This window comes from Aedes albopictus, chromosome 1 (assembly GCF_035046485.1).
Source record: "Aedes albopictus strain Foshan chromosome 1, AalbF5, whole genome shotgun sequence".
NCBI classification, from domain to species: domain Eukaryota; kingdom Metazoa; phylum Arthropoda; class Insecta; order Diptera; family Culicidae; genus Aedes; species Aedes albopictus.
In genome coordinates this window covers 149,728,436-149,755,843 of record NC_085136.1, presented here as the reverse complement: position 1 = coordinate 149,755,843, position 27,408 = coordinate 149,728,436, and the positions used below count along the sequence as shown (strand labels likewise).

Below are 27,408 nucleotides of genomic sequence, written 5' to 3'. Positions count from 1 at the left end.
TTCATAACTTAATTTAAATTTTCAAGTTAGGTTTACAAGTCACCAAGGATGGAAATCTAGTGATCATGATCAGATTTCGAATGTGTCGTGGTTGAAAGGCATCGCGCGATCATAGCAACAACGATAACATTTTGTCGTCAAGCACCATAACAAACTACGATCCGAGAAGAATGATTCGCTCGGCGTGTGCGGGCGCGATGTGATCGCTATCATGAAGTCGAAATGATAAATTCGCGATTTCATCCACTTTTTGAGCATTCTTACTTCTTTAACTTCCAGATATGCTCATGAATGCATTATTTCTAATAATGAATGCGGTTTACGGGTGCATAAGAGGTGATGAATAAAATTTATCACGACTTGTAACATGATCCGATAACGGGTCATCACGCGATAAAGCGTGCATCAGATGCATTGATTGCTCTGTGATACGAGCACGGTGTGAGGCGTCGGCATCATGCTACTGCAAGAACAAGGCTATCTTGGATTGTTCGTATCCTGTATCATTTATCGCTTGAAGTGATTTTCTTCCATCCTTGCAAGTCACCGTGTAAAAGTTTGGGGTCATCCCTTAGGATGCTGCATCGTGCAAAAGTTTGGGGTCACCTTCCAAATGAAGTCTGAGTCTAATTTTTGTTCAAATCGTCGTTTTGTTTTGGTGCATCTGCAATTCTTTCTTTGATAGTTGAATGGCAAGACACAGAAATGGTTAAGAAATGTTCATAAACTGAGCTCTAGAGTAAGTTATAAGGTATAAAATGGTATATAAAATCCATACTAAATCAGCTAAGTACGTTATATAAAGTACGAAAGGGGATGGAGGTGAAATAAAAAGGACTTATTCGTGATTTCTACCCTATATAACTGCAAGTGTTATTACCACAAACATACAATTACCCCAAAATCCATAAGTTTCAGGAATGTTACATATTTTAATTTAAATGGCATTTTCATCAAATATTTATCCCTTTGCTTTGCACCAAAACACGAAATCTCTTATGTATTAGGACATTCGAAGAAATGACTCGTTGTGATGGTTTTTGGGGTAATGGTGTATTTGTGGTTTTATCACTTAGGGCCGATTTCTTCACCTCGGCTTAACCTGTAAGCCAGGCTTACCCATATAGTTAAACCTGGTTTAACGCTTAAGCCAGGGTGAAGAAATCGCCCCTTACAGTTACAAAGGGTAGAAATCAAGAATTAGTCATTTTTATCTCACTTCTATTCAGGGGCGCCAACTTGGTTAAATTATTGGGGGGGCAAAGCCTGTTTTTTCTAATTTTTTGTATGGGAAAATTTGAAAATCGTCAAATATTGAGGGGGCAAACCTATGCTTGCCCCCCCTAAGCTGGCGCCTATGCTTCTATTCTCTTTCGCACTTTATATGACGAACTTAGCTGATGTAGTATGGATTTTATATATCATTTTCTACCTTAACTTAATCTAAAACTTAGTTTATGAACATTTCATAACCATTTCTGTGTCTTGCCATCCAACTATCATAGAAGGAATTGGAGTTGCACCAAAACAAATGACGATTTGAATAAAAATCCGACTCAGACTCCATTTGAAAGGTGACCCCAAACTTTTGTACGATGCAGCATCCTAAGGGGTGACCCCAAACTTTTGCACGGTGACTTGTAAACCTAACTCGAAAATTTAAATTAAGTTATGAATTTTTCCGCTAAAATCTAATGAATGGCTCTCAAAGAGGATAGAAATAGGGTTCTAATGCAACTTTAATTTTAAAATTTGGTCGACCCAATTTTTAATTAAACGGAAAACAATTTTTCGTACAGATTTAGGAAAATCATGTAAGTTTAGGTAAACTTTTTATACTGAAAATTTCATATCAAATTTGTGAAAAGTACCTACGAATCAAATCTAACTCTTTATCTTTCGATAGAGTCTGAGAAGGACTGGATTAAATGAAAGATGACTGAGATATGACCGAAAAACATTTCCATGTTTTTGAGGGGGTGAACCCAAACTTTTGCACGGGAGTGTAGCTCGCTGCACACCACGTCTTCTTGTACCGGTCAGATAACTCTCGAGAACCATTTAAGTCGGGTTGCTATCCGACATCCTGATGACGTGACCCGTCCACCGTAGCTACCCGATTTTCGCGGTGTGGACGATGGTTGGTTCTCTCAGCTGCTGATGCAGTTCGTGGTTCATTCGCCGTCTTTCATCTTCCATCTGCACTCCGCCGTAGATGGTACGCAACACCTTCAGTTCGAAAACTTCAACGGCGCGTTGGTCCTCTACACGTAGGATCCATGCTTCGTGCCCATAGAGGACTACCGGTCTTATCAGCGTTTTGTAGATAGTTAACTTCGTGTGATGGCGAACTTTGTTCGATCGTAGAGTTCTGCGGAGTCCAATGTAAGCTCAATTTCCTGCCACAATGCGCCTCTGAATTTCTCTGCTGGTGTCGTTGTCGGCGGTCACCAGTGAGCCCAAGTACAAGAATTCTTCAACCACCTCGATTTCATCACCGTCGATAGATATTCGGGGTGGCGGTCGCGGTCATTCCTTCCTGGAGCCCTTTACCATTATATACTTTGTCTTCGACACATTAATGACTAATCCGATTCGTCTGGCTTCACTCTTTAGTCGGATGTACGTTTCCGACATAGCCTCAAATTTACGATCTATGATATCAATATCACCAGTGAAACCAAGCAGCTGAAAATCGTGAAAATCGTACCACTCGTATTTATCCCCGCTTCTTTGACACCTTCTAAGGTGATGTTCAACAGCAAGCACGAAAGACCATAATCTTTCCGTAAACCTCTGCAAAATTCGAAGGGCTTCGAGAATGTCCCTGATACTCGAACTATGCACATCATACGATCCATCGTTGCCTTGATTAATCGTATCAGTTTATCCGGGAATCCATATTCGTACATAATCTGCCATAGCTGTTCTCGATCGATTGTATTATACGCCGATTTGAAATCGATGAACAAGTGATGTGTGGGCACGTTGTTTTCGCGGCATTTCTGCAGCACCTGGCGGATGGCGAACATCTGGTCAGTTGTAGCGCGTTCACCCAAGAATCCAGCCTGATATTTCCCACGAACTTTCTTGCAATCCGTGATAGACGGCGGCATAAAAGAGTATCCTGAAGGCAGCGCTCAGTAGTGTGATCACGCGATAGTTCCCGTGATTCAACTTGTGGGACACACGATGGCTTCCATGCATTCTTCCAGCAATACTGCTCCTTCTAAATCTAGGAAATGACCCAGAGTAGTGCGTTCACTAATGCTTCTCCACCGTATTTTAGAAGCTCGCTTGGTAATTGATCTGCTCCAGCGGCTTTGTAGTTTTTCAACCAGCCAACCTCGTCCTCAATCTCTTGAAGGTTAGGGGCTGGAAATCTTTCGTCCTGCGCACGCACTCCTAGATCTGTTGCCACGCCACCTTCGGTACTTGCAACGTCGCCATTCCCGAGCAGAGGAAAATATCAAAATAATAACAACGGAATCACAAAACCTGTTTTTATATCTCGGTTTGTTATTATTAACTTATTAAGTCATCACCGTTCCATAACATGTTCTGTTGGGCAATCTTATTTTGTTATGATCGTGCTCTTGGTATATTTTCTTTAAATTACATTTCAATAACATGTTTTGTTGTAGCACAAGTTCAGTTATTATTGTGTCATTGAGACTGTACAAATATTTGATCATTAATATTACAACATAACTAGCTTTGAAATCAAAACTACACCATTCGAGATTTTCGTTGTACACAGCATTCCGTGAGGAACTGTAAGAGAAAATATTATTTTGTCATCAGTTCCTCTTCTTACTGACATTACGTTTTAACTGTGACAGTGCCAACTTATCAGCCTTTTAGTTTTATAAGCACTTTGAAAAGTATACCTGTTTCTTGTCCCAGTTTCAGTAAGATATGAATACGAAAATAGAAAGTGTAATAGAGTTTTAGGCATTTTATGAAACATTTTGGATCAACTGGTGGAATTCAACGACGAACAACACATTTTCGACAAAAATGTAAAAAACTAAGTCATAAAGAATTCCATTGATTATTTTTAGACATTTTATTTTTATTGATTTCACTGCATCGAGCCCACTTAGATTCACTTGGATAAATGTGTCAATAAATGAGGTAATAATGTTAATAAATCTTATAAACAATGAACCACCTAATAAAGGGTTTCAAAACGACGGTAATTTTTCATCGTAAGTTGTTTGGAAAATAAACGAAAACTATTGTTTCTCTCTGTTTTCGATAATAAACCGTTTGCGACAACAATAGCGTCCCAATTATGAATGAAAAATTTAACAATAGATCCTATTGTTGCGTATCCCATTGAATGCATATGGGACTTTGGAGGAGTTCCTATCCGAATCAGAAAAAAGCAAATTTTGTTTTCGGATTGTTATCAATAACGTATTCATATCAAAATTTGTTATTGAAATATTTTAAAAATTCGCTATTATTAAGTTGTTATTGAAACTAACAAAACATGTTATTACACAGGTCTTCCAGGAACATTTTTTGTTATAATTTTTGTTATTTTGCCGCTTATGACATACAAGTTTATAACAGGAAGTGTTATGTAAATAACATGAAAATAACTCTTTCCGCTACTCAGTTATTTTTCCAAAATAACACATTTTATTATGCTGTTGCTATTTCCTTCTGCTCGGGTTGAGGTGCTCATCATAATGCTGCCGCCACCTCTCGACCACCTCACGCTTGCTCGTGAGAATATTCCCGTGATTATCTCGGCACATGTCGGCTTGTGGTACAAAGCCTCTGCGCGAGCGGTTCTGCTTCTCGTAGAACTTTCGTGAGTCCTTAGCGTGGTGCAGCTCTTCCATCGCTTCGCGATATCGTTCTTCCAGCTGGCACTTTTTCCTCCGGAAGACTGAGTTATGCCTGTTCCGTGCTTGTTTATAACGTGCCTTATTTGTCCTCATATGGTGTTGCAACATTCGCGCCCATGCTGCATTCTTCTCGTTTTTCAACTACATATTCACATTTGCCGTCGTACCAGTCGTTTTTGTGATTCGGAGTCGCGAAGCCTTGTGCTGCAGCCGAGGTACTACCTTTGACGGATCAGATGTCCCTCCTGCCATCTTCAAGTGTACCTGCGCCAAGCTGTTCTTCCGTTGATAGGGTCACTGCTAGCAGCTGTGCGTAACGTTGAACCACTTCTACGTTACGCAGCTGCTCGATGTTGAGCCGCGGCGTTCGACTTCGACGCGTTGTAATAACCGTCGAAAGTTTGGAGCGCATGCAAACAGCGACTAGGTAGTGATCCGAATCTATATTCGTACTGCGGTATGTGCAGGCGTAGCGTCGATTTGGATGTGTTCGATTTGGTGTTCTGTTTGAAGGTCGGGTGACCTCCAGGTGGCTTTATGGATATCTTTGCGGGGGAATAAAGTGCTTCGGACTACCATACCACGGGAGGCTGCAAAGTTCACGCACCGCTGACCGTTGTCATTCGATACGGCGTGCAGGCTATTTCGTCCGATTACTGGTCTGTACATTTCCCCCCTTCCTAGCTGCGCGTTCATGTTGCCGACAACGATTTTCACGTCACGCGGCGAGCAACCATCGTACGTTTGTTCTAACTGCGCGTAGAACAATTCTTTCTCGTCATCAGGTCTCCCTTCGTGTAAACATCCTTGCGTTGATCGGCTGACACCCTGTCATACGTTCCCGCATCTTGACCAACACTATAAATCCTGTTCCCAGTTCATTGGTGGTGCCACAGCATTGGTAGAAGGTAGCCGCTCAGTGCCCGCTTTTCTACATATTCTGTCCAGTCTAACCAAGTTCCTGAAACGCCACGATGTCGAAGTTGCGGGGATGTAGTTCGTCGTAGATTATCCTGTCACATCCTAGTGTCAAACATAGTGACTTGCAATTCCATGTTCCAAACTTCCAATTGTAGTCCTTTTTTTTGCATCGCGTGGGTCTTTGCCGATTGTATCGAGTCGTATTTTCTCCTATTTTATTCGTAATGGGGATTTTTACGGGTGGCTTATTGGGCCTACGCCAGCACTCCTGTCTCGCCGGAGGACCCTCGTGCCAGTTCTGTTTAACGTTCCAACCAACACTGGGACGACCACGCTAAAGGGGCTACCACCTTAGATCTAGCTGGGCGCGATGCAGCATTTCTTACTCAGCCGCTGCTGGATGCCAGAACAGACGCTGTTCGAGCCGCACCTCCTTGATGAACAGACGCTCGGGTTGTACCTCCTCAATCTAGCTGAAGTCAGAAGGACAACAGTGCCCAGGCTGCACTACCGGCTAAGCACACAACTCTTAGCTGGCGATCTTTGTCATCATTTGACCCTTGGAAGCATGAGGCATCCCCGGCACCCCCGGTAGTTTCGCCCACAGCCGTTACCCTTAGCATGGCCTTGATGAACACCTAAGCGCTTACCGCATCGGCTATATCGGCCAATCATGGTTATGTTTTTTTGGTGTTGAGTTGTTAATTTGTATACATACCATTCAGCCACTCCGGCGAAATGAGCTTCGCTCGCAATAAATACATTGAATGCAATTATGTTTAAAATACCTGTAAAAGAAAAAGACGTAATATTAGTTCACATCTACCTTTAGCTCTGGATATTTATTAGTGATGGCTTCAGCTTGTATAAAAAGATAGATTTCTGTCCAACTCCTCGTCAATCTTGCGGGCAATTTTGCTATTCTCAAACGTTACTGCACATGTTTCTGATCGCAGTTGCATGAGAGAGGATTGCGAAAAAACTTTTACTATCAGAAAACAAAAGAGCATTCAGGTACATATTATTTTGATATAAGTTACTGTTCGGTTGACTAAATTCTTAGTGTTAATAAAGAAGACTGGTGACTGGCCTTCATGTAAACGCTAAACCAGTGGTAATCTCGAATCCATTTTTTATAAATCAAATATTTTTGAACAAAAGGAAAACACCGTATAAAAGTTATAATCACCAATTTAAAATTTCAAGCGGCAAAAAATAAATTCACATAGAAAGAGGCATTGTAGCCTAGCCTAACAAAAAAAAAAACAAAACCTGATCGATATAAAACAAATCCGAAAATATAAATCACAAACCCCGCAAATAGAGCAAACCACATCCCGATGACTACCGCCTCGGCTGCCGACCGGCCGGCCGGGGTTCAATCACACACCGCTAGTAACATATCCACAAAACATCCGATTGCGGAATGCCACTGCAGTCGGTTATTTCTTGTTTTTGCATTTTTCAACATATGAATAAATTTTACATCAAACAGCGTTATTGTACTTTCGCCTTTGTTTTACTGTGCTCTGATGCAGAGAAAGCACTCCGGTGTTGGTTGAAATTGAACATCGCCCCAGCAGGAATCTATTTTGATCGAGATTATAGTTGTGCCAAGTTTTTTTTTTATATTTTGCTTCTGCATCAATCTTCTATCCCCGGTCGGCACGTATCACGGTAATCTGGTGGAATTGATGATATTGATTCAAATCTCGATACAATGGCGCTTTTTTCTCTCCCGGCGATGCAAATTGACAGAGAATCGGAATTCGTTGCATATGCATTCACCAACAGCAGCAGTCACTGCGGACTATCCGATCAGAGAAGCCAATGCAATGGATTCAGTGATCTCTCGCTCCAGTTGCTGTCGAACAAACAATCCGTTTGTTTTATAATTACATCATTGCCGGCCCCCGATCGACCTGTGTGTGTCAAGTGGTAAACAAGCTGGAATTCATTTGGAAACAATCATTGCAAGTGCAAAAACATGTTTCCACCGTCATCGCGGCATCAGTTCTAATGGTTTTTGCCACTCCGTGGTTCGATCAATCGGAGATGAGTGAAAGTTAATAGAGTGATTGGTAACCTTTACTAAGAACATCATTAGCATTCTTTGCACAGATACTAGGTGGTTCAATTAACTGGAAAGTCATAGTTTCAAACCGTTTATTGAGACACACTTGTTAAAATCCCAAAATAACCGCCACAATGGCCGACTTTGGCAACTACTCACGATTTCGAGGGCACAAATCTCTTCGTAAACAAAACCAACGCACCTTAGACTCATATTTTAAACTTTTTTCAAGGGAGCAAGAACAGACTAGTACAATGCACTGTTGTTTGAAGCTTGCTTATTGAGATTTGTGCGGGATTTCAAGACGTTTGTCCTTAAAGCACCTTTTAAACTAATTCATTATTTTTGTGGATTTTACCAACACATTGATTGATTGATTTGTCTTTATTAAAGAGACTTTCAGCCCTTGGCTGGTTCGTCTCTATTTCACCAACACAATGGTTAGTAGACAACGTGGAAAGAGTGTGCAATACCTCATGCTTCCACATGTCAGTCGATGATAATAATCACCAGCTAAGAGTTGTGTGCTTAGCTGGTAGTGCAGCCTGAGCACTGGTGTCTCTATACTTCAGCTTAATTAAGGAGGTACTTATCGAGCGTCTGTCGACTCAAGAGGTGCAGCTCAAACAGTGTCTAAATATGCTAGAATTCAGTGGCTGAATGTGAAATACTGTGTCGCGTCAGCTATACCTGAGGAGACGCCGCCTTTCGTCCCATAACACCATAGCGAGGCCCAAAAGTACGTTCCCGACCTGTATGCACCTTAGGCAACTAACTGGATGGAAATAGGCTCATTGGCAGAAAGATATTACCACAGACAAACAGACGTAGCACTTCGAACATTTTTTGATTCAAATCATAGTCACGGAAACATATTCGCCCAATGCTAAAGGGACAATGTTTGGCCGACCACCAACTAGGTGGCGGTAGTGAGCAAACGTCAAACTCGAACAAAAACTATGCGAGCGCCACGGTTGGGCAGTTGGCCAACTATCAAATTTTGAAAAAGACCGTTAAATCGGTGTACGATGGGAATCATCAGAGTGTTACGTCTGTTTGTCTGTGATATTACCTAACTAGCATGACGAGCGGTGAGGTAGAGAGAGCGATGGTTAATCCGTTCGCGGGGTGTGAACTGATGAGATTCCCACCACGAGGGGTGAGGGTGGAAGCTGGAGTACCCTCAAGGGAGCAAACAGGAGCAGCAATCGGCTCGGATTGAAGAACGATGGACCTCGACTGAATAGCGCAGACACCATGCGGGAACTGAACAGCCACAGAAGTAGGCTACCGAAAATTATGATAGTCGCCGAGCAATTGGAAGAGTTTACCGGCCACACCAGCGGGTGAAACAACAACAACAACAAATACTTCAGGTAAGATATGCTGAAACTTTACAATTAACTCTGGCCAAGTAGGAGGACGACCTTATGACAATGAGGAGCGGTCCACACAAACGAGCAGCTACTTCTTTTGTGGATGCTCGCGTGCCAGGCAGGGGATGGTTGACCACAGAAGACAAAAGGGTCGGTTAATGACAGTAGTCAGGCATCTAAACCAGCTGCTATGCACTAGGGAAAACCAGAGCAAAGGTAAGTCCCGAAAAGTTGATCCCGTGAAACCGCGCACACCGGCAAGGGGCTAAAAGCCAGTGATAAATCGACTCACGTCGCTGGTTGCAGATGTAGAAAGCATCCGGAGCACCAGAAAGATGGTGCTGAGAAAGAAGGCAGCCAAACCTTCTTCAAGGCATTAGTTCAAGAGGTCCTTGGTGAAAATGTGGTGAGAGCCCAGACGGCAGAGGCGGATCTTTAGTGTAAAAACCTGGACGATATTACCGACGCCGAGGAGTTCGCAACTGCCCTAGAGCAACAGGCATCAAGGCATCAAGCCGCATGAGAAAAGACCAGGCAAGCACGCAGTTCGCCAAGGTTAAGATTTCAGTAGGAAAGTTTAACAAAGTGACAACAGCCAGAAAGATCAGAATTGGCTGATCAGTGTGCAAGGCCACACAAGTGGTGGACTTGTAAAAGCTCCGACAGGAGCAAACTTGGCGGTAAGTCCGGAGAATAAGGCCACATCACAGCTGAAACTAAACCACTGCGAGGCCGCATAACAGCTGCTGCGGTAGTCAGTCTTGGAGTTAAGTACAGATATCACCTTCCTATCGGCCAATATCGACCTTTTCATAACGGGAACTGGGTAGCTAAGCTAGCGGCGACCTGTAAAACAGATCGGTTTCTAGTTCAGATTTTCACATCGTACAAGAGGTGCGTAATAGCGAAGAACAATGGGGTGTGTACTATTGCAGTTGGCATTTCCCAAGGAAGCAGGTAGCACTAGTGGGTTTGAGAGCCGTGGTCGTTGGTGAAATCTTTAACATCTGGACTGTTGAATGGGCTAGCCACTTGACGTTGGCGACAAAAGCACCTACAGTAGGCGTGGTGCAGAATCCATCAACGATGTGACCTCTTGGAGTCCGAGTCTCACCCTAAATCAGACTGGAGAGTTTAATAGAGGATGCACGTATAGTGACCATCTGGCGATACGGTATAGGGTTGAACACGGAGAAAGGAGGTCACAGACGAGAGTCATCGATAGCCAATACGGGATGACTGACCTCACGCTTCGACAAGCCAGTATTTGTGGAGCAATTGCTCATGGGGGGTAACTCTGAGAATGTGTCTAGTGACGATTTATGTGGAACCCCAAGCATCACGTGCGCCGTGTACTGGCCGAGATCGTAGAACTCCGCGTATCATGCCTGAGAGTTAGGAGGATGATACAAAGAGCTCGTATCAATGTAGAACGGAGCGAAACGAGGCCTACAGGGCAGCTGAACTGGTACTGAACAAACCAAATTAATCACGTAAGCTGACGTGCTTCTATAATCTCTGTAAGGTTGCCAACATGACTCTCTGGGGTGAAGCATATAAGGTGGCAGGAGCGAGTAGTTACAACACTGCCGCGGAACTACCTCAGGGGCTAATCCTGGGTCCGGAACGTGGCATATGACCCTCGTGGTATTTGCGTGGTATATAACCTAATGGTATTTTGAAACGATGAAGGAAGAGGAGCTGCTAGCGGCGTATGCAATTGACATAGTGAAGGGCGGAATGATGTCGATACGAGACAGCTGACACTAGCACACGCACAAAACGGAGGTGATGGTGGTTAACAACTACAAGTCTTTTTTTTTCTTTTTTTTTTCCTTCTAAACCATAGGGGGATAAATCTGCTCATCAGACACCCTAACAGGAAGGTTAGGGTAGTGTGGGGTTGAGGCCGTCTTCTACAATGCCGGTAGAAGCCAGGACTACTCTCTCCTCGACCCACTAAAACACATTCCTATGGTCGCCAAACCCTACGTCTCTCCGGAACCACCAAGAAGGTATTGCTTCAGAGAGGGGCTAGTGCATATCGCACCCTCAAGGTTAGCTGCCGTAGCCTAGCAGCAACGAACATCGATGACTCGCTCTGGAGAGTCCATCACGATAGCCTGCTGGCGCTTAGTCAGTTTCCCGAGTGGTCCTCGCCACTCTCTTTGTCCTCGGAAGGCGGGCAGGGTCAACCCCGCCCGCGCCCTACTGCTGAGCGGACATCAAGAACTGATGCCCACATGCAACCCGATCTGACCTGCCCGCAAAGGAAGGGTATCACTACCCTTCAGGCCCTATCAGATGCATCCGTAGGTTGCTGACGGCAGGGTCTCCACCTGCCCCGACCCTTGCCGGGGACCCCTTTCCAACCGCGGGCTCAGATTCAACCCAGTAGACTGACGCCACGACAGCACCGCTACCGGGACTTCCTCTCCGCGGCCACTTAATCGCTGTAAGGGTCGATCTCGACCGCAGGGCACCGGTATGACCTACGAAGCCGACTTCGAACCCCTGGACCACCTCTTGTACTGCATCTGGACTAGCCATTCTCCGAGTCCACGCGCCACCTCCTCTGTAGCTCCCAGACGATGTGGGTGATAGCCGTTGAAACTGCATTCCAGCTAATCTCATCCCTACACATTCTCTGGACCAAGTTGTCCGGAGTTGTGTCCTCCCCGCATGTGGCAAGCATGCGGTCACGCATTGTGCGAAAACGCGGGCACACGAACAAAACGTGTTCCGCCGTTTCCTCTAAACCATTGCACACTGGGCATTCGGGAGAATCCGCATGCCCGAAACGGTGTAGATACTGTCGGAAGCAACCATGACCTGTAAGGACCTGTGTCAGGTGGAATGAAACTTCCCCATGGCGCCTATTAATCCAACTATCTACCCTCGGTATCAAACTATGGGTCCACCTTCCTTTGGTGGAACTGTCCCACGCGCGCTGCCATTTGACCATAGAGGCCATCCTGACAGTCTTGCGTATGCCTCTTGTGCCGCGCATTTCGAAGCACTCCATGTCCTCACTAATAAGAATGCTGATAGGCACCATACCAGTAATGACATAGAGAGCGTCGTGTGACACGGTACGGTACGCGCTTGCAACCCTCAGACACATAAGCCTGTAAGTACTTTCCAGCTTCCGTCGGTAGCATTCAGTACTTAGCGCGGTACCCCACGCCGGGCCGCCATACCTAAGTATGGACGTAGCAACACTAGCCAGAAGCTTGCGCTTACTGGCGTACACCGCTGAGCTATTGGACATCATCCGGGACAGTGCCGCAATAGCTGTGGAGGCTCTTTTACAGGCATAATCGACGTGGCTACCGAAGGTAAGCTTGTCGTCGATCATCACGCCCAAGTGCTTGACAGAGCGCTTCGACAGGATAGTGCACTCTCCTACACTGATCTCCGTCTGCTGCGCCGACTGCATGTTGTTAACAACCGTCACCTCTGTCTTGTGGTGAGCCAGCTCCAGTTTTCTGGACCGCATCCACGCCTCCACAACCTTGATCGAGTGGTCGGTAGTCAACTTCACCTCCTCGATCGTTTCACCGTAGACTTCGAGCGTAATATCGTCGGCAAATCCGACAATCACCACTCCCACTGGGTACTCCAACCTCAACACCTCGTCGTACATGACATTCCATAACACCGGACCCAGGATGGAACCTTGCGGGACTCCTTAGGTTATGTGAAAGCACTTCCGACCCACCTCCGTGTCGTATACTAGTACGCGATTCTGAAAGTAGTTTTCGAGAATCTTGTACAAGTACTTCGGTATCCCCAGACGCAAGAGCGCATCGGCAATAGCAGGCCAGCTGGCGCTATTAAACGCATTCCTTACATCCAGAGTCACTACCGCGCAAAAGCGAATTCCCCTCCTCTTAGGCTCGAGTGCTTTCTCGGCGGTTTTTGTAACCGACAAGATAGCGTCTACGGTGGACCTCCCCTTCCGGAAGCCATACTGGTTGCTCGAAAGACCATTTTCGCCCTCAGTGAACCGCAACATTCTATTGAGGATGATCTTTACGAGCACCTTCCCCGCCGTGTCAATCAAGCATATTGGTCTATATGCCGACGGGTCTCCGGGTGGTTTCCCCGCCTTTGGCAATAGTACCAGGCTCTGCCTCTTCCAAGCTTCTGGGAAAACTCCCTCGTCCAGGCATTTCTGCATAGCAGACCTGAACATCTCGAGAGCCTCTGCAATAGCTACTTTTAAGGCCAGGTTCGGAACTCCGTCCGGACCTGGGGCCTTACCTACGCTAAGGGACTTAGCTATCCCCGCAAGTTCCACATCGGTGACCCTCTCCTCATCGCCAGCCCCAGTCCCCGGCTGTCCTACGAAAGGAGGCCAAGGACTAGGATCATGACGCGGAAAAAAGTCCTCCAATGATCCCCTCCAACATCTCTGGAGATTGCTCTGAAGGAGCCATCACACCTCTCGTCTTGGCCATAACGATCCTGTAGGCGTCACCCCACGGGTTCGTATTGGCACTCTGACAGAGACCCTCAAAGCAGGCCTTTTTGCTTGCTCTTATCTCGGTCTTGAGCGCGGCTTTTGCAGCGGCGAACACCACCCGCCGTTCGTTTCGCTCTTCAACTACAAGTCTGAAGAGTAGGCAATAGTCACCACAGGTGAGTGCACGATCACCTCCAAGCGCTATCTGATGCAACTGAAAGTCATGATTGATGACTAGATGAACTTCGGTAGGTACGTTGAATATGCCTGCAAAAGGTACAATAAAGCGATTACGACATTATCGAAGAATATGTCAAACAGTTCCTTGTCAATCAGGCTCCATGGCGAGGTGTAACTATGGAGATGTTTATATGGAAGAGCAAAGGGTACATGCAGGTGCGTTTCAGGCGGTCCCAAGGGGTCTCAGGAATCTCAACGGATAACGGGGTTTAAGGGATGCTTCAGGGGCGATTCAGCGATCAAAGGAGCGTTTCAGAGGGTCTCAAATAGTTTAAAAAGTTTCAGGGTTCCAGGGTTCCAGGGGTGATTGGTTTGAATTGGTATGTTTGGAGGTCTCAACATTATTTCAGGAGGTCCCAGAGCGTTTTACGGTGTTTTTCAGGGGTGTTTAGGGGGTCTCAAGAGCATTTAAGGGGGTCCCACAGGGTTTCAGAGGAGTACTTGTTGGTCTCAGGGGAGTTTCATGGAGTCTCTGAGAGCTCACGAGGTTTCAAGGGGGTTTCATGGGGTCTTTGAGGCACTTCATACCATTATACACTCCTGAAATCCCCATTATCCCATAGAAATACCCCCAAACGGCCTCAAACTTCCGTGACAACTCCAAAATCCATTGAATCTTCTTGAAACGTCCTTGAAATGTCTTGAATACCCCTGAAACCTCCATAATCCCAGTGAAACGCCCTTGAATTCTCCATAATCCGTTTGACCGCCAGCGAGCATTGGCATTAGCATTTAGCAGCAGCATTAACCGTAGTGTGGCCAGAAAAACACACCCGTAGAATGCCGGCAGGGTACCCAGGTACCCACGAAACTGAAATGATCATATCTAACTCGATTTTATTTTTATTTTTTGCTCATTCAACTCACAAACTTATTATCTATTGAGATAATATTTGTTGGACCGGTCCGATTACCGAGGGTGCTGGAAAATCCGGAGTTCCGGGCCCATGTTTTTATACAAACAATGCACGGGATTTTCGGTGGTTTAGTACCAATATAGGTATCAATCCTCACTCAATTGCTTCAGCATATAGTATCTGATCAGCCTGGGATCATAAAACGTGTTGACTTTGAAGCTGCGATTCCAGATCAGGCTTTCCGTGAGGGTTCTGGGTGGTATAAGGCCGTGCTCCCAAAAATTAGGATTTTTCGATAAACACGATGATAAGATTGGTGCAACCAAATATTTTCTCGATAGATAATGAGTTTCTGAGTTAAATAAGCTATTTTTTTTAATCGGTGGAAAATTGAAGGAGATATGATCATTTCAGTTTCGTGGGTACCCTAGTATCCTGCCGGCATTCCACGTAATAAAAAAAAATCAAAAGCCTCTTCCCCTGACCCTCCTCACTTGAAAATTTGGTCAACCCTATTAATAGATATATATTCACGAGTTCTTAGATCTAGCAGAGTTTCAACTTCCTATTCTCAATAATAATTTAAATATCGAGATTTGAAATCGAAAAAGGTACCCTCAGACCGCTAGAACGAAAATTAGCTCCTTCCCATCTGTTAACAAAGAACATATATTTGGGGCTCAGCCATGACTCTAAGACAAGATTGACAAAACCGGACGAAAGCTGTTCAGGTCCTTGCGACAGCTGAGGGATGGGAAAGGAAGATTATTAAGACATCTAAAGGTCCCATTAGACATGAAAAATATTTGGCCAAACAAGCCCAACAAATGACCAACACAACGTAAATCATGGAAACCTCGGATGAATGTCGGACCACAATGGCAAATATTTGTCATTATGACAAACAGTCTAATGGCCCCTTAAGAAATGTATGTAGAGACCCATATGTTCTCTCAGGCCTAGGTGTCGTTGTTAGTGCTGTTAGTGAAAGGGTTAAGTCCAAAGGATGCGTTTGGTCATCGTTGGAGTACCAAAACGAGGAACAACTTCAACAAATCATTAGAATTCCAGTACATTCGGTACAAAATTGTTGACTTCCATTTGCATCTCCCGGACATCCAGTAGCAATATCACCAAAACTCATTTGGAAATCACGCGAAAATGATGACGAATCCAAAGATCTATTGCAAGCACTTCACGAGGCAAAATTTGCCGAGGCATAACACCACCAGCCGTTTCTCGATTCGGCCGGCCATAATCAAAACAACACGGAACAAAAAAAACGTGTGGCAATTTTGAAAATGCAGCCACTCGCGCGCAAAGCCTGCTAAAATCTCCTCAGCATTTTTTTTTCTTTTCAATTTTTTTTACGTATAAAGATGCACAATACACAACACATATTCTTCAATTTTTCACTATTTGGATCCCAGTGAGCAAGCATAAATTTGGAGTGGCAGGTTTTAAGCTTTGTTCATCATTGATGACGTGTAACTCGGCATAAACCTGTCATTGACCTGTTTTTATTTTGGCCATCAAACCCAACAGTTGATCGATCCAATACATGTTTAGTGTGTCGGAATTTTTCAGGTGTTTTCGTTTGTTCCCAGCTAGTCATTTGAGTGATTATACATTTCAATGAAAAGGAAACGCCTCTGAAACCCCTTTAACGCCCTTTGAAGGCTATTGAGACCTCATTTGCACTTAAAAGTGAACTTTAAAAATAAAGCTAAAACGAGCTTCCAGATTCAGAGTGCACTACACTTCAATACCTCATCAACGATCCAATTAGTAAATTACGCAAAACCGTATTTTATCACCTCCCTAATAGACTTTTACACTTCATCTTAATATCGATCCCTGTTGCAGCACCAGTTATTCCCTAGAGATAATCCATCGTTCTTCAATCCATCCCACTCGCCAAGGCCAAGCAAGGACAGCTCTTCCTCTGGGAGTGTTAATCTGGATACATCGTCGCTGCGTCGCGTTAAATTCTTAATCTACGTTGTGCTCTCGCTAATGGCTAGAACGATCGTAAAACTAATATTTTCTCATTAATAAAGCCTACTTTCGGTCGGTCGGTCGGTCGGCGATGTGTACACTTTACCATCGTCGGCATCGTCATTGCTATCATCTAGACCTGCTACTGATGTCGTCGTCACCGTCGACGACGACAACGCGAACCGCCTATGTCCGTCGTCCGTCTGCAGATAGACGAGATGACGAAGATGGCGTTACTCATGCTGCTAACCCGAACCGCTCCGGTCTCCAACCCAGCATCAGGGGGAGTGAGCTGATGAGTGATTATTGCTTCAGTTGCTTACTGTTTCCACAGCCAGCGAGCAGACCAAGCACGAAACACACGCTAGACCAAATTGCCAGCCACTTTGTCACAGGTCACACCAGAGGCCACTTGTGCTTCCACCCGATCATCATCGAGTGCCTTGTTGGAACGAGGGGAGTAGCAGACTCCAGTATACCGACTGGGTTCTGTCATAATTCAGAAACTGTGTGTGATATCATCTCACCGGGTTCAGGGCAAACATTTATCATCGAAAAAGCTAATTGAATGCGAGTGGGCGGTAATCTTCTAGGAAATTCCATGTGCAAAATTTCAAGACGAATTCATGACATACCCGATTGTTTATCATAATTATACCGTCTGGTACACAGTGTTTGGAATCTTTTTCTGAATGGAATGAGGAAGAGCATAGAAAGCATTAACCTACTGTAGAATTTAAGTGACGATTGTCACGGCACTGCAGCAACAGTGCGATGTGCAGGTGACCGCCGCAGCCGTTAGGTTACGGAAGGGGCCAGCAGGGACACAGATAGCTTTGGTTCAGCTGCCTTTGGTGGACGTTGAAGTAGGGCGAATAAAGGAGGGCTGGTGCGAATGTCACCTGACAACAGACATCCAGCGGGTGGTCCAAGGTGCCCGGTCTTCAAGAAAGCCGCAGTGAACAAATCACAGTACAGGTAATAACACAGCTGATCCTGATCTACTGTGACGCAGTTCAGCAACTGCTTTGACATTCGGTTTCTGAGTGGGAGACGGATATCGTCATCATAGCGGACCCATACCGAGTACCCGCCGGCAACTGCAACTGGGTCTCGAATGGGTCCAGTAAAATGGCGGCGATATGGACGACAGGTAAGTACCCCGTCCAGGAGTTGGTGTCTACTACCTATGAAGGCTTCGTGGTCGCCAAAGTAAACGGGATTTTCTTCTGTAGATGTTATGCGCCTCCGCGGTGGCCGATCGAGCAGTTCACGCAAATGCTGGACCGCATAACAACCATGCTAACACGGCGAAGGCCGGTGGTAATAGCAGGCGACTTTAATGCCTGGGCCGTGGAATGGGGAAGCCGTTTCACGAACCAGCGGGGTCAGATCCTGCTAGAGACACTGGCTATCTTAGATGTCGACTTAGCTATTGTCGGTACATAGAGTACCTATAGTCGAAACGGAGCGGAGTTAATTATTGACGTTACTTTTAGTAGTCCTGGCCTATCAAGTAGTTTGAACTAGAGAGTAGACGATGGTTACACTCATAGCGACCACCTGGCGGTTCGCTACAGTATCGACTACAACAACAGCAGGCAGCGAGTAGAGGAAGAGGTGGCTAGGTCAAGGCCAACCCCTCGCAGGTGGAAGACGGCATACTTCGATGAATGGGTATTTAGGGAGGCGCTCCGCCAACTTACTTGGTTTAGACAGTGACGAGCTGATAGCAGTGCTCTCGCGTGCGTGTGATGCGACAATGCCTAGGCGAGTCCACCCTAGGCCACCGGCTTACTGGTGGACCGATGCAGCGAGCACGATCAGAGGAAGAGCGAAACGAACAGCGGGTGGTGTTCGCCGCTGCAAAAGCCGCGCTGACGACCGATATAAGAGCAAGCAAAAAGGGCAGCTTTGAGGTTCTCTGTCAGTGCCAATACAAACCCGTGGGGTGACGCCTACAGGATCGTTATGGCCAAGACAAGAGGTGTAATGGCTTCCACAGAGCAATCTTAAGAGATGTTGGAGAGGATCATCGAGGGACTTTTAACGCGTCATGATCCTAGCCCTTGGCCTCCTTTCGTAGGATGGAGGATTGGAGAGGGTCACCGATGTGGAACTTGCAGGGATAGCAAAGTCCCTTAACATAGGTAAGGCCCCAGGTCCAGAAGGAGTTCCGAACCTGGCCTTAAAAGTAGCTATTGCAGAGACCCCCGAGATGTTCAGGTCTGCTATGCAGAAAAGCCTGAACGAGGGAGTTTTCCCAGAATCTTGGAAGAGGCAGAGCCTGGTTCTATTGCCAAAGGCGGGGAAACCACCCGGAGATCCGTCGGCATATAGACCAATATGCTTTATATAAACGGCAGGTAAGGTGCTCGAAAAGATCATCCTCAAAAGAATGTTGCGGTTCACCGAGGGCGAAAATGGTTTTTCGAGTAACCAGTACGGCTTTCGGAAGGGGAGGTCCACCGTAGACGCTATCTTGTCGGTTACAAAAACCGCCGAGAAAGCACTTAAGCCTAACAGAAGGGGAATTCGTTTCTGTGCGGTAGTGACTCTGGATGTAAAGAATGCGTTTAATAGCGCCAGCTGGTCTGCTATTGCCGATGCGCTGTGCGTACTTGTACAAGATTCTCGAAAACTACATTCAGAATCGCGTACTAGTTTACGACACGGAGGTGGGTCGGAAGTGCTTTCACATAACCTCAGGAGTCCCGCAAGGTTCCATCTTGGGTCCGCTGTTATAGAATGGCATGTACGACGAGGTGTTGAGGTTAGAGTGCCCAGTGGGAGTGTAGATTGTCGGATTTGCCGACGACATTACGCTCGAATTATACGGTGATCGAGGAGGTGAAGTTGACTACCGACCACTCGATCAAGGTTGTGGAGGCTTGGATGAGGTCCAGGAAACTAGAGTTGGCTACAAGACTGAGGTGACGGTTGTTAACAACCGGAAGTCGGAGCAGCAGGCGGTGATCAGTGTAGGTGAGTGCACTATCCCGTCAAAGTGCTCCGTCAAATACTTGGGCGTGATGATCGACGATAAGCTTACCTTCGGTAGCCACGTCGATTATGCCTGTAAAAGAGCCTCCACAGCTATTGCGGCACTGTCCCGGATGATGTCCAATAGCTCTGCGGTGTACGCCAGTAAGCGTAAGCTTCTGGCTAGTGTCGCTATGTCCATACTTAGGTATGGTGGCCCAGCGTGGGGCACTTCTCTAAGTACTGAATGCTACCGACGGAAGCTGGAAAGCATTTACATGCTTATGTGCCTGAGGGTTGCAAGCGCGTACCGTACCGTGTCACACGACGCTCTTTGCGTCATTACTGGTATGGTGCCTATCAGCATCCTTATCAGTGAGGACATGGTGTGCTTTGAAATGCGCTGCACAAGAGGCATACGCAGGACTGCCAGGATGGACTCTATGAACAAATGGCAGTGCGCGTGGGACAGATCCACAAAAGGAAGGTGGACCCATAGGTTGATACCGAGGATAGATAGTTGGAATAATAGGCGCCATTGGGGAGTTACATTCCACCTGACACAGGTCCTTTCAGGTCATGGTTGCTTTTGACAGTATCTACACCGTTTTGGGCATGCGGATTCTCCCGAATGCCCAGTTTGCAATGGTTTAGAGGAAACGGCGGAACACGTTTTGTTCGGTGCCCGCGATTTCGCACAATGCGTGACCATATGCGTACCACATGTGGAGAGGACACAACTCCGGACAATCTTGTCCAGAGAATGTGTAGGGATGAGTTTGGCTGGAACGCCGTTTCAACGGCTATCACTCATATCGTCTGGGAGCTACAGAGGAGGTGGCGCGTGGACTCGGAGAATGGCTAGTTCAGATGTGGTACAAGAGGTGGTCCAGGGGTTCGAAGTCGGCTTCGTAGGTCATACCGGTGCCCTGCGGTCGGGATCGACCCTTACAGCGATTAAGTGGCCGAGGAGAGGAAGTCCCGGTTGTTCGCGCCCATCGGACGCTCCGGTGAAGAAAGTGCCCCACTTTCCCCTACGAGATTGAACGGCGTCACTCGAGCTCCCACAAACGTAAACACGGCGACAGTGCGGGACCACTCACCACCGACGATGATGACGATGATGATTGATGATGACAGCTGCGAGCGAGCGCGCGTCATTGCGGCGGCACCCAGTGGGAAGAACATGTGCAGGCCGCTCGTGAGTGACCTTGAGTTACTTCGTTCGAGCAGTGCAGCCAGAATGGAGGAAAGTTCCTGAATGTTCTATCCGGAAAAGTTATAGAACATTCCAGAAGCACTCTGAGGGACTATATAAGCAGCACCGCAATCCCGAACAACGAAACAGTTTGATTTGACCCGGCAAACGGTCAAGTAGTGATAAGTGTATTTCGAAGTGTACAAGCGTTCGCGTGGCTTCAACAACGCGAAGTAGAAGTGTATAAGCGTTTGCGTGGCTTCGACAACGCAAAGTTAGAAGGAAATAAAGTGCTTTAGTGTAAAGTACTTTCTGTGCGTTTTTCTTTCTTGCGAGGAAGAAAATCCCCGTTTGAGGCACTGCGGCGCCTCAACACCGGTAGCGGTGCTGTCGTGGCGTCGGTCTACTGGGTTGGATCCGAGCCCACGGTTGGATAGGGGTCCCCGGTAAGGGCTGGAGCAGGTGAAGACCCTGCTGTCTGCAACCTTCAGGTACATCTGATATTGCCTGAAGGGTAGTGATACTCTTCCTTTGCGGGCAGGTCAGATCGGGTTGCACGTGGGCATCAGTTCTTGATGTCTGCTAAGCAGTTGGGCGCGGTGGGCGCGGGTGGGGTTGACCTACTCGCCTTCCGAGGACAAAGGGAGTGGTGAGGACCACTCGGGAAACTGGCTAAGAGCCAGCATGCTACCGTGATGAACTCTTCAAAGCGAGTCATCGATATTTGTTGCAGCATGCTACGCAGCTAACCTTAGGGGGGTGTGATGTGCACTAGCCCCTCTCTGAAGCAACACCTTCTTGGTGGTTCCGGAGTGACGTAGGGTTTAATTTAAGAATGTTTGATGCACTTTATCAAAAGTTACAGCATGTTGAATTTTTTGGGAGTGATAAAAAAGTTGCCTATTCCAAACATTTTGACCGACCCTGTACATTATGTATTCGGTTTCACGAAAAAAATATGGTTAATCGGTTATGGCAAACGTGCTGATACTGACAATGAATTGTTTAATTAAATTATAATTCCCTGACGGTAACCTTTGCCAGCGATCAACCCCGTCTGCCCTCGAACTGGCCACATATGTCAGCAACAGCATCGTCCGCTCGCTAAATATCCTCGTTAACCCTGTTTATCGTTAGCCCTAGTTGAAGCTACATAGTGCCTATAGTGGTGGAGGTGGGTGGATTATGAAACCATATCATCCACACTTCCGCCGCTTGTTCCTGTGGTGGTTTCTATTCTGGCTTGCGCGCTTCCGTAGTCAAAAGTGGGCACAGCTGGGAACCGCATCTGGCTGTGATACAATTTGTCATACGCGGAAAGTACTTACCGCCACGGCGAGAGCTTTTTGGCATTACAGACGTGATTAAACAGCATCCGTTTCGTGCGGGGCGCGTGGTGGTAAGATGGTTTACCTACGACGACCGTGCGATGTCGCGATTACGGTGGAAGTACGAGGTTGTGGCACTATTTCCGCACCGCAAAACATACGGATGTACCATATGGAACCAGCCCATGTATGTACTGAAGACATGAGTGCATGAATCCAACCGAATGCCAAGATTAAACGGTTGTGGTGAACAGAGCACGTTTCCGATACAAGTTCGTGTAACGATGTCTTCATGGGGGGACCTTCAATGTACATGTAAATGTGATACAATGATGACAATTTTGCAACATCCATTATCCTCTAGTTTGTTTGAGACCTTGTTTGAAATTACGAATTGGGCTGTTTTTCCCGAGCAGAAGAAAATAACAAGTGAATAACATATCAAGGTATTTATCTTAAATACTACCATACCTTGATATGCCCTTCATTAGGTGGTAATAAGAGGCAAAATAACAAAAATGAATACCAAAATTTTGTATAAATAACACCTAGAAAATAACAAGTCTTGTTATTTCAATAATGAATGCATACCTAAAATTTCAAGTGCTGTATTTGTTATTCCAAAGTTATTGAATAACAAACTAATAACATTTATTGTTATTGTATGTTTCATTTGTTCGATGACTTCATGATGTAATAGCAAATCTTGTTCTTCGGTTATTTTCACTGCTAAACCAATAAATAATACATCAATACCAAACTCTGCTCAAATATTGTGATATTCTCATAACATTTCGTAGAATAATGCAGCAATAACAATTTTAGGTATTAGAGCACATGTTGCTCTTCGCATGGTATTTGTAAGGTATGCCCTTCTGCTCGGGTTCTTCAGGGCATTTCTGTAGTAATTGTCTGTGATATTAGTTACTTGGTGGAGATTTTCATGGTTCACTAAAGTGGGAAGCAAGTTTCATCCATATTAGGATCCCACTTCTGAAGGAAATCAAGAATAATATGCAGGGTAGGGGATAATGGATTAATCTTATCTTAAGATTAAAACATCACCTTTCAAGCTTTTTGATGGGCATCCGCAGTTGGTTTTAAAGCAAATTTCCCTGACAGATTAATCCACAGCTAATTAGAGTCGACTGAAGGATCTCTTCAGTCAACCCACAAGAAACTACATTCGCCTCCATCAGTCACTACTGACTGGCGGCGATGAAGCCGGTTTTGTTTTGCCTGATTAATTAGAAAACAATCAACTTGGTATCAATGTAGAAGAGAGTAATTAACAGATTAACAGAACGGTAACGATTCAACTAAGACGTAGCTTCTCAGGTAAGAGTTATTTGAGAGCCTGTTCCTCTGCCAACACCGAATGTCATTTTGCGTTCGTATGCTTACTTGATAGGATCTTGTTCCATTTGGGCAGGTATACCTATTTTGGGCACTTGCCGCTATAACTAAGTCATTTTCAAACCGATTGATTTTAAATTTTGTATAGAGCTAGGCACGCACAGTATCTAACTCTGTACAATAATTCAAATCAATCGGTTTGAAATTAACTTAGTTATAGCGGCAAGTGCCCAAAATAGGTACAAATGGTATAAGACCCTACTTGATGGGCTACAACTCGTATCGGTGAGTCTACGCCGAATGAAGCATTCGCGTCCACTGGTCTCGGTCCTGGGCCAATCGCTTCCAGTCACCCTGAACATTTAAAGCCCTTAGGTCCTCCTCAACTGCAAAAAGCCACCGTGTGCGCGGCCTGCCACGAAGGTGACGACCCCTTCCTGGTTCTCTGCTGAATGTGGTTTAAGCTTGTCGTTCCTCCGGCATACGAGCTACGTGCCCAGCCCATCGCAGCCTGCCGTGTTTTATTCGCTTCACTATATTCATCTCTTTATATACTTGGTTCATGCGACGCCGCCAGATTCCGTCCTCCAGCTTACCGCCGAGTATTGTTCGCAGCACTTTACGTTCGAAGAGTCCAAAGGCTCTCCGATCAGCTTCTCTCAACGCCCACGATTCATGGCCGTATAAATCGACCGGAAGAATCAGAGTCTTGTACAACGCGAGTTTTGTCTTCGTTTGCAGCCTATGGGACTTCAGCAGGTTTCGCAGACCGAAAAAGGCCCGATTCGCAGCTGCAATCCGTCTTTTCACCTCGCGGGTAACATCATTACCGCACGTTACTAGGGTACCAAGATAAACAAATTCGTCCACAACATCAAACTTTTCACCACCTAGCACCACTTCATCACCACCAGTCTAATCAGCTTCGCCGGAAAACCATGTTCGATCATAATCTGCCATAAATCATTTCTCTTCACTGAATCGTACGCCGCCTTGAAATCAATAAACAGATGATGGGTCTGCAAGTTGTACTCCCGAAATTTATCGAGAATCTGCCGCAGGGTGAACATCTGATCCATCGTTGATCGGCCCTCACGAAAACCCGCCTGGTATTCGAAGGACTCCTCAATCGGCCTCAGCGTGTCAAACAGAATTCCGGACAAAATTTTGTACGCAGAATTGAGAAGTGTTATTCCTCTGTAATTCGCGCACTCCAGTCGATGTTCCTTTTTGTATAGAGGGCAAATGAGACCATCCAACCAACTAGCAGGTAGTTCTTCCTCTTCCTATATATTCAATGTAATACGGTGTAAGAGTTGATACAACTGCTCACTACCGTGCTTGAGAAGCTCGATCGGGAGTTCGTCCTTACCAGCAGCCTTATTGTTCTTCAGCCCTCTAATGGCTGTCTTGACCTCGTCTAGCGTAGGAGGTTCCACAGCTTGTCCGTCGTCGTCGTTTCGAATTCTGTCTGTCGCTCTTCCATTCCCACAGTTCACTCGAAGTGCTCTCTCCACCTGGCAGCCACCATTGTTTTGTCTGTTAGCAAGTTTCCTTCAAGTCTCTTAGCAAGGCGCTGTTTTTCTCCGGACACCATTGACAGTTTCGTAAAACCTCCGCATATCATTCTGCTCCATACTTTCTTGCGCCTGAGCAATCACATTTTCCTCATGGTTTTTTTTTTCTGTATGCGGTGGATTCGTTTTTCGGCTGCTCTCGCTTCTTTATATCGCTCCCTGCTCAGCCGGATCCCAGACACCAGCATCCGGCTTCTGACGACATTCATCTTACTCTCTGACACTCCTCGTTAAACCACCCGTTATTAGGTCGTCTTTGAGCAGTGCCTCCCGCGCTGCCGTACTCATCGCTGCTTGGATAGACTCCCACAGAGTGTTGAGGTTATCGCTCTCGTTGATTTCACTTATCCGCTCGTCCAGCTACCGTACCGTCTGCTGAAAAACGCTGGATGTTAAAACGCATCGATCGCCTGTTCTTAGAGTCCGACATGGTTGATAACCGAGCTCGAATCTTACCAACTACGAGGTAGTGATCTGAGTCGATGTTGGGACCCCTAAAAGTTCTAACATCAATGACGTCCGAGAAGTGTCAGCCATCTACCAACACATGGCCGATTTGGTTGCAAAGTTCGCCATACAGCGCTGACGCGATACAGCGTTTCATATTCAGCCGCTGGATGCCAGAAGAGACGCTGTTTGAGCCGCACCTCCTTTGTGAACAGACGCTCGGGACAATCTAGCTCCTTAATCTAGCTGAAGTCAGAAGGACAACAGTGTACAGGCTGCACTACTAGCTAAGCACACAACTCTTAGCTGGTGGTCTATGTCATCGATGAACCCGTGGAAGCATGAGGTAGGAACTTGTGAGGATCAGAGCTATGTTGGACGCTCTTCTTATCGACTCATCTGCAAACGGTGTCCAATGACATCCGGGTCGTTGCTGAAGTGAGGCAAGAATGTATCCTATCTCCGCTATTGTTCCTTATCGTAATCGACGGGATCTTGGTATTTGCGATTGATCGTGAATCAAATCGTGAGTTGCTGTGGCAGCCTAAATGAATTCGAATTGGCTTATGACGTGCTCTCTTAGCCGAACGGCGCTCTGATATGCAGAGTAAGCTCGATGATCTTGCCGATTGCTCCTCGGCGGCAGGTCTTACCATCAACGTCAACAGATGTAAATACGGTCAACCCTTCCAGCTACATGGTAGCTGGGCAATCAGTGGAGGATGTTGAAAGCTTCCAATATCTTGGTAGCCAAATGGCGGCCGATGGAGGCACCAAGATCGACATAGGTGCACGGATTAAGAAGGCGAGGACGGTGTTGGGGGCAGCAGGGACTAAAGTCCTGGGGCCTGACGCACCCCCCCCCCCCCGCTTGCGAGTCAGCCGCGTAGTCGCCGGCTAAGAATAGGACTACTAACCCAAATTCAAGGTGTCAAGCGACCCGTGCTGAGGAATGAGTGATCGAGGGGGTGAAAAAGATGCTCGATCTTTAACGGAGCCTGTGGGGTACCTGGGCATCCCCCACAGTAAGCTGTCCCTTACCGCGTTAATGCAGGGCTCTGGCGTGGTGGACATTCTTTCCCGTGCTACTCGTGGGATTTAATCATGAAGTCAAATAAAAATCAGAATCTAGGTGGAAATAGTGGTGGGATCAACCCCTTCGCAAGAAGCGGGTTGATGAGATCTCCGACAAGGAGAAGTGAGGAGATAGGCGCTGGGAGTTGCGTACGCAGCTCAAGCGTGGGTGCTCCAGTCCACTTCCCGGCAAGCCAGCCGGTGGAGGTTATGGACGGAGCGTGGTTGTTGAGGGCCGTCAACCGAGGATCCAAAGGACTGTCCGCAATAGAGGTGGCTAAGCAGCAGCTTGGCAAAATCATCGACTTTGCGTCCACTAAGTCGAACATAAGCAAGGACTTGAAAACGACCTTGCTTCGACTTAGGGCGTCGATCGACGATGCCAAGCAGGAGCACGCGGCACTCGCGTTGCTGACTGCTGCAGCAGCGGAGCCTGCAAATGAGAAAGTGCCGAAGTTTACCCAAACGAAGGCCTTCTCCTTCGCAGGAAGTCCGAATAAGGCGGATCGACTGCTCGCGACAAACGGGGCAAGCAATCGCAGAAGCGGGCGAGGCAACCGTCAGGCGAGGAGCTGTCTGGCGGTGCCCGCAAGGCCAGGCGAATCATTACCCCGAAAGTCGGTAATAATGCCGGAAGGTCGGACCCCAGC

General features: G+C 46.4%; 1 protein-coding gene across 5 annotated transcripts in view; it reads right to left on the bottom strand.

Annotated features, from left to right (window-relative positions):
- The window catches only part of LOC109425028 (fasciclin-1), a 622,197-nt gene that overhangs the window by 522,600 nt on the left and 72,189 nt on the right, over positions 1–27,408 (bottom strand). The gene's annotated exons all lie outside the window — the stretch shown is intronic.